This window comes from Astatotilapia calliptera, chromosome 23 (assembly GCF_900246225.1).
Source record: "Astatotilapia calliptera chromosome 23, fAstCal1.2, whole genome shotgun sequence".
Taxonomy (NCBI): Eukaryota; Metazoa; Chordata; class Actinopteri; order Cichliformes; family Cichlidae; genus Astatotilapia; species Astatotilapia calliptera.
In genome coordinates this window covers 18,080,066-18,095,431 of record NC_039323.1, presented here as the reverse complement: position 1 = coordinate 18,095,431, position 15,366 = coordinate 18,080,066, and the positions used below count along the sequence as shown (strand labels likewise).

At 38.9% G+C, this 15,366-nt stretch overlaps 1 long non-coding RNA gene across 1 annotated transcript; it reads right to left on the bottom strand.

Annotated features, from left to right (window-relative positions):
• Window positions 1-10,354: 10,354 nt before the first annotated feature.
• On the bottom strand, window positions 10,355-10,935 carry LOC113017004 (uncharacterized). Its single transcript, XR_003271353.1, has 3 exons — window positions 10,790-10,935; window positions 10,625-10,701; window positions 10,355-10,372 (listed from the first exon to the last, which is right to left on the bottom strand). It is a non-coding gene; the product is annotated as an uncharacterized LOC113017004 (long non-coding RNA).
• Between the last annotated feature and the right edge of the window lie 4,431 nt (window positions 10,936-15,366).

The window sequence follows — 15,366 nt, the reverse complement described above, 5'->3', positions numbered from 1 at the left end:
TACCTGACTGTAGACGGTTCTGAAGATTTAAACAGTTTTAGATCCATTACACTCACAGTCTTAAATGCTAAAATCTCAAAGGACAGCATTACATTTTTGATATTAGCAGTAACTCAGGGCCTCAGTGGAGTGTGTAGCTGATCTTATCGCTGTCTAAAAATGTATAACAAAACCTAAGGAGTGCTGAATCATTACATAATACAGACTAGAGTAACAGGTGTGTAGCATCGCTAACTAGCTAGCAACAAGCCCCCAACACATTGCGCATGCTAGCGGCTAATCTAGCAAATGAATTAACAACAGAGTGATTTTAGATGTTGCAGAACTATAAGATGTTAAGCTGTGTGTCTTTTTCATAACAGTGACGTGGTTGTATTTACCTTAATTTAACAAGTCGTCAGTTGCGGTAAACCCATCAGCAAAAAAAATGGAGCAGCCGGGCTAAAAAGTGTAGGGGGAATGTTTGCGGTCATGTCCAGTGGGTGTGTGGGCAGGAGCGTCACGCAGTCGCTCCACCTCAAGTCACTACTGCGCAGACTCTGGCTCCAAAAATGCAAGATGGCAGCCTCCACAAGCGGGACATTTTGGCTTCATTTTTGCACAATGAGAGGAGGCGGTGTCGCGTCGTCCATCGTTTATACAGTCATTGGTCAAAACTGTGTCATTCTTTTGGTCTACTGGAGTGCAGTAAGCCATCATACGCCCCTATTGGAAACAAAGAATATTACATGAAATTGCTTGTTTGGCCAAAAATAGGTAAATTATGCAATTTGGTAAAACAAAACAAAACAAAAAACCCCAGCTCCTTGAGCTCAACACCTTCATTCATTTTAAGAGGACAACGGTCACACACAGCTGTTTATCTGTAATGGTCATCTAAAGATGATCTGCCTTTATACTGCGAAGAGATGAGCTGTTGAGGTTTTTGCACAGGGTGTAAAGATGGATCTGACCAAGGCTGTAAAACGTGCCTTCAGAACAAAGAACATACTTACGCACACTGACATGGGCATGTGACAGGACAGAGTTAATAAATGGAGGATATATAAGACATTCACAACCATTTATTGAAAGAAACTGAATCACTAAAACTATTCAGAGATTGAAATGCTGAGATTTTGGTCCTTCGTTTATAGTCATGTATTTAAACAGATTACATTTAATCTGAAGGTCCTAACAGACATATTTGATTTTATGCAGCATATTCTGACTTTTTGGTCTTTTTGTGATCACACTTGTTTTTTTTTGTCAGTTTATTTAAATGGAAAAATTTTTAATTTAACTTTACACAACGTTTCTTATTCAAATTCGGGTTTATATTGCTTTCTGACTGATTTTGTTTTTAACCTCTTAAGCCCCAACGCCCCCTGATACAGGGGCAAAAAGCAGGAGATCAGGTAGGATTGGGGCTTTAGAGGTTAAAGATAAACACGATCATCATGAAGTTGTAGTCTGTTATTAACTGACTAAAGTGACCTCACACATGTTAAAAGGTTTTAAAAATGGATCATTTCTGTCAGAAAAAATCCTGCAGTGTCCCAAAAAGTGCAACTTTGTGTTAGGAAGTCTCGGTGCTGTTTGAGTCCTTTCCCTGTGATTCATACTCTACTCGTGAGGAACGTGAGCATCGTGCTATCTGAAATCTTGTTTTTATAGTCTTTATAATGGCTGCTGGTGATAGAGTGAGTTAAAACATGTTAAAGCACAAAGAGCGCTTTTAAGAGATGGTCTAACATGGTGGGTTTCCCTCTTTCTCAGATTTTTGCCATATTTGATCAAATTGTTGTATTTGAAGTGAAGCTGATTCTGAAATAACTAGAAGTTCAGAGTCTATGTGACCAAAGTTCTTATTCATAAGCACGCCATCAAACACACAGGAATGACTAAGTTAAAGAGCTTGATGATGTTAATCCAGGGACCTTTAAGATTCAGATTATGACAATTTCATGTTATTTTTTTCTGTCTCTGAAGATCCGTGTGGTCTCATGTACTTATTTTTGTCCATGTAAAAATGATTAAACATTTAAAAATATGTAAATATGTATATTTTCCACTATTAAAATGCAGAAATGTTTCCATTCTCAGGTTAGAGGCTTTTTGCAGACATAAACGGATGTATGACATTGGCAACCACTTTATAACACTGACAAACTGAGTTTACTTGCCAAGTCTTGGTGAAATCTTTGGGTAAATATTGGTGAGATAAAATCATTCACCCAAGCCAACAGCAGCAGCTTTCCTGTAGAGCTCAATTATGTGTTGAGCTCTACAGAAAGCTCAGCATATACTGTAAGTATATTTAGAAAATAATCTAAATATGACCATTCATTGAGTCTGCTGAGAGCCAGTGACTGGGACATATAATAGAAAGTCTGAATAGCAGAGAAATGAACGGCTCACTGGAAAAAGAAAACGAAAATGAAATTCATTGGATGTGATCCAGTTCAGTTACTGTGACTGTTGAGCTCTTATTAAGTGATTAAGCTTCTCAGGTTGGGTAAGAACTGCCAGTTTGAGGGACTTTCTGCTTGTCACAGTTAAGCATTTCTCTAAAGCATTTTCAAATCCTTCTTTTTTGTTTGCGTGTGTTTATAAATTTTATCATACTCACCTCGAAATGTCAGTAGTCATCATGACTGCCAGTATGAGGTGGAATGACTACAGCTGTAGAAAAAGTTGGGGAACTCTTTGATACAATCTGGAGCATCACGAAATCTCTTTAGTAGACAAAAATCAAACAAGTGAAATGAAAATATTTCATTGTTTTAATTAATTCTGGAAAACATTTAATATTAGCAGTAAATCTGAAGGTTAAAGTAGTGTGGTGATCTCAGCTGGGTGTAAATAACTGATCAATGATAACTGATGATGGCTGGAAGTGATCTGTTACTGATAGATGATAGTCTGATTTTTACAATGCATTTGTGGAAATTAATCATCAGCAATACTTGAAGAGAATGGGATGAATTCAAAGAAAGGGACATTAACTTGAAAGTTGCCAAAAGCACCTCTGACCAGCTAATGTTGCCATATAGTATGTATGTGTGTGAAACTATTCTAAAGATAAAGTGGGTCAAACAGCAGTCATCAGCACACAAGTTGGTCAAGTAGGTCCCTCAGATTGACATTTTCTTCAGTTTAAAAACGTTATCTCATGCTTCTCTTCACAGACTTCCAAGAACATCCTAGCAGTTATCCTGTTGTTGGCCTGATGGTGATCTTTTGGAAACATTCCCGAACACTCATCTGAAAATCAGCAGAATGTCAGGAGGAAAATGAAGATGCAGCAAGGAAAAAAACCCTTGGGAGACACAGTTTATAAGAAGAAAGTCAAAGCCCTTCACTTTGACTGGAGATATTGTTGAAGCAGGAACCGACCGATGTTCCCGAGGTGAAGTTTTTTGCAGATGAACGAGCAAAAAAGTGAGAATAGAACCTGGACCTGTGTTGTTAGTGTGACCCAGTAAGACTGATTTCAGGGGATTTTCAGAGGAGCAAACAACTTAATCAAAGCTATACTTGTGCAGAGCAACCCCTGACCTCTGATGATACTCATTTCCACACACAGTTTTTTCACTTTTTGAAACTATTTCCACAAAGTTGCAGGAATGTGTTTTAAACACTAGATAAAAACACATTCATCTACTGTAATTCCTGATTCAAATATTTAAACCCCACCCAAAACTTTTGTAATTACATTGCAAATTGAAAATATTTTATCTGAATTTCAGGAGTGGGACAACACCTTCATACATGCCCCTTCCTGTTCTCTGTCTATATATTTCTCTCCCACCTTCGCTACAAACAAGCTGTTAACATCATTTATTGTTTCTTACAGTTTAATAAAACTGTGTAATTTACATGAATGTAAAATCCTAAATAACACATTCAAACAGAATCCTTCTGGTAGCAAAAGGACATCTACAAGAGTGCTTTAACTATTACGTGGATGCTACCCTCAACACATAATGCAACAATACAGTTAGTTGCTGCAACAACTCCCATCAAACACAAGTTCACAGGTCTTGTAGATAAAGTGATAAACAAACATAAAAGGGCCTAATGAGTAAATAAACTGATTACCACTCACAGAATATTGGGTCTGGTGCATGTTAAGAATCCTTAATTTGCTTGTTAAGTTTGCCAATGGGTTCGGTGCTTTCAAGTAGCCATTAGTAAGAAAGCAAACTCCCTGTTCCATTATTACCCACTTGGATCAACTTGCCTCAGATCAGAGGCATGCAGTCTGACAATATCACATTTTAGTACCTGCTCAGATTGCCTGGAACCCTGGCTGAGCAGGTACTATTTTAGTTCCTGTTGACAGGTACTATGTCCTAATGGAAAACCCTGGAAACTATGGTCAACTGTGCTGTATACGTACTCACAGAAAAGGGGATATAAAGGTCACTATTTGAAGGATGCTAGTGTTTTGGACAGAGAAGACAGATGGTTTGAAAGAGGCCATCTATGTCTACTGTAAATACCTATCCATGAACAGAAGGGGTGGCTTACGACCAAATTGTCTGCACCCTACAATCTAGTTTTGAGATCCTTTCCCAGGCACCTCAGCCCCCACTCACATCTTGCATCAAGTGACCTCAGTAGGTCACGTGATAGGGTGAGGTAAGATCACACAATGTTTTTACCTGAAACCTCTGCTGATAATGATCCATGCCTTTTTGTAACCTTAGCTTATGAGATGAGTCACATGATTGATAGTAGGTCATTGATCCTCTTAAGGGAGAACTCCCAAGAGGGCTTAAATATCTGGGACTGTCCACCATTTGGTTTAAGAACTGAAGAAGACTCTTGGATGAGAGGTGAAATGTCTTCAAGAAACTTAAAGAAATCTAGTAACTTTCTTTTGAAGCTCCTTAGCATGCATATTAGTCGAATTAAAGAAAACTAACAACATAAATGCATGCATTAACTTTCTTTATTGCAGTAACACGTATAATGTATATTCATGCATGCAGGTCTGTATTACAATAGTTTATATAACATTCACAGCAAGAAAACTGAAAGAAGAGAAAACTGACTTGAAGTTCAATGTTTTCTCACAGGCAGTTCTTGATTTCTGAGACCCAAATCTACTGGAGTTTCAATTTCTGCTTGTTTTTTTACTGAAGTTCGCGCTTCCGGGAGAGTGAGGGCTCAGCGTCCTCTGACCCGGAAGCATCTCTGCACTGAAGACGGCACACCTGCGCCTAATTTTCCATCCAGCTTCCTCCAATCATCCTCCATCTTGGGCAGAGCTATTTAACATTGTGATCGGGTGACAGTCAGTGCTGGATTGTTGCACTAAGCCTGGTAGTAACAGTGAGCTCTGCAAAAGTAGTGTTGTGTTGGCTGGAAAGCCTCCTCCCCTGTTGTGTGTTGTCCCCCTTTTCTAGGAGTTTGAGGACGGAGTGGATGGGTTAGAGCGAAGAAGCACGGTCACTCTATTGTCATGAGTGAATGGAATCACACTACCACTTGGATTCAGGAGAAGAGCACAATTTGGACTTTGGACTTTTGTCATGTTGTGAACTGTTTGAGCACTTAAATAAAACACATTGTCTAGCTATCAAGAGCTCCACACCTAAGTCCTCACTTCCCTCTAACGTGACACTGTTACTGTTAATCAGTCATGATTATCTAATGAGTGAAACGTGATGGAACCACTTCTATACCAGGCCTGAAGAGTTTGTGTTCATACTATGGAGAGATAAGTCCATGCAAATACTCCAATGACTACTGATAAGAACTGTAAAACATGGCGTCAGTACAGAAGACACTTATACTAAGATGATAAAAAATAAAGAAAATGGTTTTGTGTAAAACTTCCACAATAGTTTGAGGACTCGTAGTAGAAAAAAAAATACTGGACCAATAAAAAATATTTAGAGGAAAACACCTCTCCCACCACTGAGAGTAATTTGTAATAATTTTGAGGACTGAATTATACTGTGTCAGTCCTCCCATATCACATTGATACACGTGTCTGTGTTTTCCCTGTTAAAGTGTGCAACGTCCAGTTTTACTTTAAAAGTTATTTTTAAAAGAATAATACTCCTTAGTTAGCATGGTGTGTGTACATGCGCTTGCAAAGAGTTGTGTTGGCAGCATAACACAGTTTTTTCTGTTCTGGATGCAGTTTGGCTTTAGCATTATGTCTTTTTGTGCAAAAAAAAAAAAAAAAAAAAAAAATTCCGCAAATAATGTCCATATTCTTCTGTAAACTGCTCTGCTATTTTCCTGATGACAACTGAAAAAAACTGATTCTAGCGAAAGTGCAAGAACCAATGAGCATGATCTATAAGCAAGGAGACTAACGATTCCAATGAATTCAATTTGTTCAATTTCTATAGTTCTGACGTGGTCTCTAGCTTTATGTTTCAGTGGTTTATAGTTTCTCAGTTACCCCTTCTGGTCTATGTCTTTTTATCTTTCTAGACTTTCCTGCAATCAGCCAAGAAACAACTCACTTTCATTTAAACTCTACTTGCGTCTGTGTTTGGATCCACTGAACACTCCAACAACCTTTATTATCAAGAGAACCACACACCGCCTTTCTTTCCGTGTTTTCTTAAGCGGCGGGGCTTTCCAAAATTAGTCTTTGACCGGGCAAATAAATCCTCACAAAGAATCACATCCGAGCATTAGAAGAGTCGTACATAGACAAACAGGACCACCGTAATCCAAGTAGTTCCTCGTGTGTATAAGTGATTGTCAGTGAGAGTGAATGACTCCAGGTGAATATCGCCAACAACAATAAAACTAAGGTGTAGAAGATCTCCATCTCGGGAAAAAAAAACCCTCATAAAAAGTTAAAACCACGGTTAAGAACAGAGTTAAAACAAAGTTAAAAACAAAAAGAGAAAGAAAACGCCAGTAAACAAACGCCAGTAAACAAACGCCAGTAAACAAACGCCAGTATACACCTGCTGCAGGTCGCTACAAGAGCAGCTCCCCTTCCTCTCAACATAATAAATGCTTTTACTATAACCTGTATGTTTGCTGTTATATCCATAATATAGGATAAATCACAGCCATTTAGTAAAATAGCAACATATGATAAATATGAAAAAAATAACACTACAGAGAAATAAAAAGAAATATTATTACACAGTGTGTTATTAAACTAAATTTGGAGTAAAATGAGCTCTATAAAGTGTAATCATATTACTCTGAACAGTGTGAATAACCCTCAGTGTTAAATATTTTTCAAATCAAATCAAATCAAATCACTTTTATTGTCACATCACATGTGCAGGTACATTGGTACAGCACATGTGAGTGAAATTCTTGTGTGCGAGCTTCACAAGCAACAGAGTTGTGCAAAATACAATAATGTAAACAAGCAAAATACAAGAATGGCTACATCTGAAACTAATAAATATATGTACAATATATAATAGTATATGCATTTCTGGATGTGTATACTAAATATTTTTCTACGTGTGTGTGTGTGTGTGTGTGTGTACACATATTTTACAAATTAAATAGAGTAAACAATGAATAGAATATATAAAATAAATAAAATAAAATATACAGAGTGAGACATGTGCAAAACAGTGGCATTACTGTACAGTATGGAGTGCATAATGTTAAAGTTCCAGTAGTGAAGCTGAGGTGTCTATGACGTGTTCAGCAGTCTGATGGCCTGATGGAAAAAGCTGTCTCTCAGTCTGCTGGTACGGGACCGGATGCTGCAGAACCTCCTTCCTGATGGAAGTAGTCTGAACAGTTTATGGCTGGGGTGACTGGAGTCCTTGATGATCCTCCCCGCTTTCCTCAGGCACCGCTTCCTGTAGATGTCTTGGAGGGAGGGAAGCTCACCTCCAATTATCCGTTCAGAGCACCGCACTACTCGCTGGAGAGCTTTGCAAAATTTTTAAACATTTTGTTGTTAATTTTGACACTAAATTGAGTAGAATTAACAATGAAAAGTTAACACTGGCCAAACTCACTCAACCATAATTGTTTTTAGTAAATTGCTCTCAAATGACTAAAAAATTAGAGAATGAGTTGTACATGCTAGTCTCAAGAAGTTAAACTGCTTTTAATATACAGTTTCAGCAGATTAAAACTGAAATCAGCCCAACTGATAAAGTCCACAACTTACGTGGATATCACACTGTTTTCTCTTCATCTCTTTATAAATATAAGTCTCTGCCATTCATTCATCAGACCTGTTTGTACAGCAGCACTTACTTTGGCAGATGTTATCAGGGAAGCTTTGAAATTCACTCTGCTTATGATCCCTCTATAAGACACCAGTGGTGATTCAGAGGTTCATGCAAAACCTGCCACCTATTTCCTACTAATTTGATCCCATATGTCATTTAAATCAGAAGCAAAGCAGCAGCATTGAAATACAGTCTCAGTTTGGATTGTTTTCCATAGTAGTTCACTGTGTTCAGGATATTTACTGAGTACTTCCCTAGAGCCTTCACGGATCATGTACATGCAAACCACCACACCCTACTGACAGAAAACTGCCAAAGATGGGTATTTTTGTGTTTGAGTGATGTTGAAATGGAATAAAAGCTGACACGTGCCTTAAAACATTTTTTGAAACGTTACTATAAGAACATTGTTTTAATATTTGTGTTTGTGTAATATATGCACATCATTTTTTCAATTATTTAATCTTTAAAAAACAATATTTAAATATAAATACCACTGATTGCAGCAACTTCAAATGAAGACAAATAAAGACAATGTTAGTACTGTTTTTCTTATTGTTTTTTCACTATTGCATTTGGCTGCTGATTGTCTGAGCCTCCTCCTCAGACATTCAGTTTTCTGCCTTTATTCATATTGAAATGTTAAAATGGTTACTGCTAGACCCAAGTGCAGCATTCGATACTGTTGACAATAATATTTCATTACAAGTATTATTATTTATTAAATGGAGAGTCTGCTTCACACACTGAGGTTAATTATGGAGTTCCACAGGGTTCAGTACCTGGACCAATGGACTACTTGCACTAGGGCATGTGACGTATTTCCATTTCCAAATACTACCGCTTGGGTGTTTCCGGTATGTTTGTTTATCTATCGGTTGCTATGCTAATGTCGCTTCAGAATGAGAATAAAAAGAAAAGTATTTAAAACAGAACATTTTCAAAAACAGGAGAAGAAATACTCCGAGCATTACTGTGTCCCACTTTGTACGGCTTCAGCCAAATTTAACGGTATACTAAGTTTTCATGGCTTTCCGAAGGCGGCTTATTAAAGGTGCTGTACCAACACTGTTTGAGTGGAATGGCTATAAAGTTGAACCACCGCGGCGTAGTGTTTGGGAAAGAACGGAGCCACGCCCTGAACTAGTTCCTCCTGACGATCAAGAAGAGCACAGTCTTAAAAGAGATCATGACATTGTGTTTTTGTAACGTCAAAAATACCATTTGTCATTTTCTTCATTCAGTTGTGTTATTGTCTAAATGTATATCAGTATGTTAGGCATGGAGTTTTAAATACTTACCATGTAAATAAGTTCTGCACAAATTCAATGTTTTAATGTGTGTTTTTAAAAAATGAAATTGATGCCATTGCGTAAATAAGTTTATTGATTTCACATAAAAGTAACATGTAACAACAAGTAACAACAAAAGAATTCATGAAATATATTGCAAATAAAACAACAGTTATTTTGTTCCAGCCAGCCTGAAGGATCTGTTTTCCTTTTTGCTATGTTTTCACTGTTCATTTTTCCAAACACAGGTATCTTGGCATATACATGTAAAAAAATAAGTAGTCAGCCTTTTCTCCGATTGCATTGTGCACATCTGTATCCGTGTATACTCTTTGCACTAGGTAGTCCTCTTGTGCCCACACAACAAAGTCACACCACTGCATTCCACTGATGAGCAGTTGTCCTTGCCCTTGCCAGTAATATGCGTGGCTCTTTCTTAGTTTAGGGGTACCACATTCCATTTGCACATATTTGCAGTCAATAAAGTTTTGTACATTGGGACATTTGAAGCCAAACTGGGGGTATTCATTCACTCAGACGAAGAGCTTTGCTCACGTGTAGCTTCCTCTATTTTGTGAGCCATTTCCAGAGTTACAGACAAGTTTTTCAGATGCAGAAGCTCTTCTTCTGAGCACACAAACACACAATCTGGTGGCAAGATGTCATACCCCTTCAGAGGCAAGTGCGGTGTTGGTGGTGCATCACGGTGTAGTGTGATGTACCGGGTTGTCAAAACCAGCTGCTGATATGACAGAACACTGCCCTCCTGCACCAGCCCAAAGGCACTTTCCACAAGGGGCTTGTCAGGTCTCATGTTCATTGTGGTCACAAGTGGCCTGTCCTCAATATTAAATTTTGCGTATGCCTCCGTTATTCTGAACAAGAATGCCTCTGTAGAAGCCACTCCTGAAGAAAACATCAATGACAATAATGTAAGAAAGAAGGTTATTATACTGAACAACAACTAAACTAAAAACTAAAAGGTGTAAAACAGTGGTGCATAAGTTAGAGACTGGGATGTATATGTACATGACTGAGTTAGCTGTCTTCAGAAAGTGTAATGTATGTAAATTAATACCTATTCTGACACATGTATGTATGAACAAATAGCAACATATATTTGTAACACATGAAACCAACTTTTACAAATCTAATTACCGTACTCCAGTCTGGGCCATCCTATTTGGTACCGGCTTAGTGAAGATCATGGAGTTGATGGGTCCTGGCTTCACACCCTAACAGAAGACACATTTACTGTGGATGGTGTTGCTGTTCATATGTAAACATGGACTAATTCAAAAACTTTAACCTCATTTAAATTACCACTGTCCGTGGCTTGTGCCATTGCTGTTCAGATTCCGTGCAGCTATGCACAGGGGGGACAACCGGCACTCTGAGTTGTGAGTAGTGTGCTGTTTGGAAGAGCAGTGCCACTGTGTGATTGCACATAACAGCGCCTGCCACACACGAGCACTGGCTATGTGTCAGTATCACCGGCGATGAATCCAGAAGCTTAATCTAAGAAGAAAGAACGAAAATTAAAAATGTAACATCTTCATGGAAGAGCCGAACAGGAACATAGTTCAGTGTTATGGTTACGTACCCTCCTGAAAGCTTAGTGTTTCTTTCTCTCCCTATTAAAACAACTTAACCATCCTTGATAACTGTAATAACTTAGATTGTGTATATTTGCAGTATTAACTTGGCGTCAAATGTTTCTGATCACCCACACACGTTGATTAAACTATCTGACTAGTCAAATTAGGAGTGATAAAGCAGGAAGACAAGGAAAACATTCAAGTTGATGGGCCTTTAGGAATGAACTTAACTAATGCTTAAATGAACAGAACCCCACTGAATGGGGATTAACAACTTTACACAGCTTCCTGCCTACACTTAGTCCGTGTGATGCCTCACTCTTCCTCATTGACCTGTAGCACAGGGCTCTCACACCGACCTCCCCTGACAACCTGTCTTTATTGGACACTGAATAAAGATACAAGTACCATTAGCATTATTTCTGTATTACTCATGTCAGCACGTCTTAAACATATATACTTTACACTTAGCAAGAGTAGCATTAGGTAGTTAACTACTTCCTTAGTTAGCCAACTACCTAACGCTATTATAACAGTGTCTAACAACAAAAGTGACATTAGTTAAGAAAACCTCAACTATAGTTTCGGACGACATAAAACACAGTTTAAGAAAACATGTAATATAGAGAATTGACATCAAATGAAGGACATAGCGGAGTAACATAGTGTTTGCATTTGACGTTAGCTAGCGTTTCTTTGTCGGTTAATTTATGTTTTCTTACCTTCGTAGTTGTGTATATATGATGCAGCATATAATTGAAATCCTTTATCTAATTTGCTGGCAGGGGTAGTCGTCACTCTGCTAATCCGATGAACATCAGTGATGTTCAATTTTGGGAGCTCTTGTAGGCAGCGAGTGTAGAACGTCGCCATGGTTTAACCACACCGGAAGCACTGGGGCAGGACTACATAGAACACAGAAGTGATTGTGTAAATAGTCCATTCTGTTTACATTATACATGCTTCTCTTAGGCAGTATCATCAGAAGGCATAGAATACATTTTCACTGCTATGCAATTGATACTTTTACTAGTGAAACTACAGGGATGTCTTAGACAGCTAAACACCTCTGATTTTCTGCTTCTAAATTTAGATAAAACTGAGATTATTGTACTTGGTCCTAACAATCTCGTCACATGACATCAGCATTATTTATATACAAAGAGAAAAATGCTTCTTTTTTTTACATAGAAAAAGTTGTTAGTTCACAACTCATCACGAGACAGGGCCAAACCGATTACATGGGTTTCACAGGGTAAGTCTGTCGGAGCATTGTCAGGAGAGTTGCTGAAATAAAACAAAAAATCTTCCTCATCATCAGTGTTGATAGTCCACAGTTGTGGCCATGAGACGGCTCCTGCATTGTGTTGGTCTTTTTAAACAAGTTAATAAAGTGGTGTGAAATTTCAATCTCAGCACCTCCAAACTTATAATCTGAAAATTTTAGGAAAAAAAACAAAACTCTGTAGTTTGATATTGTCATTACAGATAAATGGTAAATGGCCTGTATTTATATAGCGCTTTACTAGTCCCTAAGGACCCCAAAGCACTTTACACATCCAGTCATCCACCCATTCACACACTGGTGATGGCAAGCTACATTGTAGCCACAGCCACCCTGGGGCACACTGACAGAGGCGAGGCTGCCGGACACTGGCGCCACTGGGCCCTCTGACCACCACCAGTAGGCAACGGGTGAAGTGTCTTGCCCAAGGACACAACGACCGAGACTGTCCAAGCCGGGGCTCGAACCGGCAACCTTCCGATTTTCTGAGCCTGTCAAGTCCTTCTTTTGACCCATTTTGCCAAAGGAAAGGAAGTTGCCTAATAATTATGCACACCTGATATAGGGTGTTGATGTCATTAGACCACACCCCTTCTCATTACAGAGATGCACATCACCTAATATGCTTAATTGGTAGTAGGCTTTCGAGCCTATACAGCTTGGAGTAAGACAGCATGCATGCAGAGGATGATGTGGACAAAATACTCATTTGCCTAATAATTCTGCACTCCCTGTATGTCAGGTTCCGTCTCAGGCTCGTAGCCGAAAACTAGCTTTACTTTGTTGTCTCGGTCAACTTTGCTAGCGAGAGACAGAGAGAGGCGTTGAAAGACTGCTCCAACGGAACTTATTGTTTCGGAGGAAAACACGAACACGGTGTACAGTCTTAATAGCTTACTTACAACTGGGCTCGTCAGGCACTCTTTTTGGCTGCAGTGGTTATTATTACATTTACATGTTTCCAGCTCCCGCTTCTGGTCAGTGACAATTTGTACTTTTCTTCTCTTTTTCTCCCTCCTAGTGCTCACAGACACATAACAGGTACGGCAGTCCATTCTCCCCGCAGCATGGACTACACTGCCCATGATGCTACATTCTTTAGGGCTGTGCCTGTAACACTCTGCCTATTGCCTTCATATTAAATAACCTTTGTGAATAATTTTTTTTACAATATTTCTTCACGTCATCATGCGGGCCGCAAGTAGGGGTGACATTGGTCATGAGATTGAGACACAGGCACTTCAGCCTTTTAATGCGTGTTTTGTTTGGGTTTCCACCAGCGTGGTGAAACGTTTCTCCCACAAAACGTTACATCCAGATGAACAGAATCAACTTTTGGACACAAAACACCATTAAGAATTATTGCTCCTTACCCTAATTTAATTTCTATTACATATCTCAAATATGTTAACGTCTCACAGTCACAGAGGGGCTTGTGCATGATTCAGGTTTGTGCTTCATCCTCTGTCTGTGATTTAACTTCAGTTTTTTCTTGAACTTAATCTCATTGTAATCCCAAAGAATCCGATACAATTCAGGAATCTTACTTTCAGCCTTTTTATTTTGTTCACACTGTTTCTGTGATTGGTGCTTCTTATAGTACAGTTCTTTGCAGTGCTCCCAGTTCCGTCTCTCTCCTGCAACCGCCCACGTCGCCCGTATCAAAAACCGCTACTGCCTGCAGGCCTGACAACAGGAGATGTATCACTCAGTCGCCACAGCAGTCGCTTCATTGTTCTGACACACACAACAAAACTACTGAATACACTACACACTAACTACACAAGATTTGCGCTAAACGTCCCAAATCTCTCACATCTCAAAACACCGGCGTCAATCCTAAAGCTTCCCCCCGTTTCTTAACAGGGCTTTGGAGTTGACGTCACGCCGCAATGTATTGTGGGAGCGCGGCACCATTTCCGGGTCCACAAATCAAAACAAACGCACTGTGTTGGAACAACGACGACAAGAAACATGCTTAAAAGCAGCTGAAAAGAAAACGGACAGTATAGAGACCGATTGCGTCCAAAATGTGATGTCCACATATGTGGACGCCAGGTCCTAGGAGGTTAATGAGGCAGTTAAAGGTTGTAAACCTGTAATGGAGAAAGTGCGGGATGTCCTGCTAATTGTGGTTTACCAACTTTTTCATTCTCTGAAGCTGCTGTATTCACTCTCATATATATATATATGGTGTGCATATATTGCAGAAACAAAAATATTAAAACAATGTTCTTACACTACAGTTAAAAAAACGTTTTAAGGCACATCACTCAAACACAAAAATCCCCACCTTTAGACAGCTTTCTGTCAGTAGGGTGTGGTGGTTTACATTACATGATCCCTGAAGGTTCTTTGGAAGGGACTAAGTAAATATCCAGAATAGAGTGTATTTAAATGCTGCTGCTGCTTTGCTTCTGATTTAAATGACTTGGGGGATGCCAGGCCAGAGCTATCCATCAAATTAGTTGGGACCTGGATGGCAGGTTTTGAACAGACCTCTGAATCACCACTGGTGTCTTATAGAGGGATCATAACCAGAGTGAATTTCAAAGATTCCCTGCTAACATCTACCAAGGTAAGTGCTGCTGTACAAACAGGTCCGATGAATGAATGACAGAGACTTATATTTATAAAGAGATGAAGAGAAAACAGTGTGATAGCCACGTAAGTTGTGGACTTTATCAGTTGGGCTGATTTCAGTTTTAATCTGCTGAAACTGTATATTAAAAGCAGTTTAACTTCCTGAGACTAGCATGTATGCATGTACAACTCATTCTCTAATTTTTCTTTCGTCATTTTAGAGCAATTTCACTAAAACAACCATCTGAGACTTAGGTTAACACATTACGTCTTTGTCTGATTTTGATTTTGTTGTAATGTTTTACACTGACTGACAGCAAATAGTAGTAAAATTTATAGCTGACAAAATATGTAGTGAGCAAAGTGACAATAAACAAAGTAGTGTCTGAAAGTACTTGGTGTCATAACAGCTGTGTTAGGCAGCCAGGAATGGA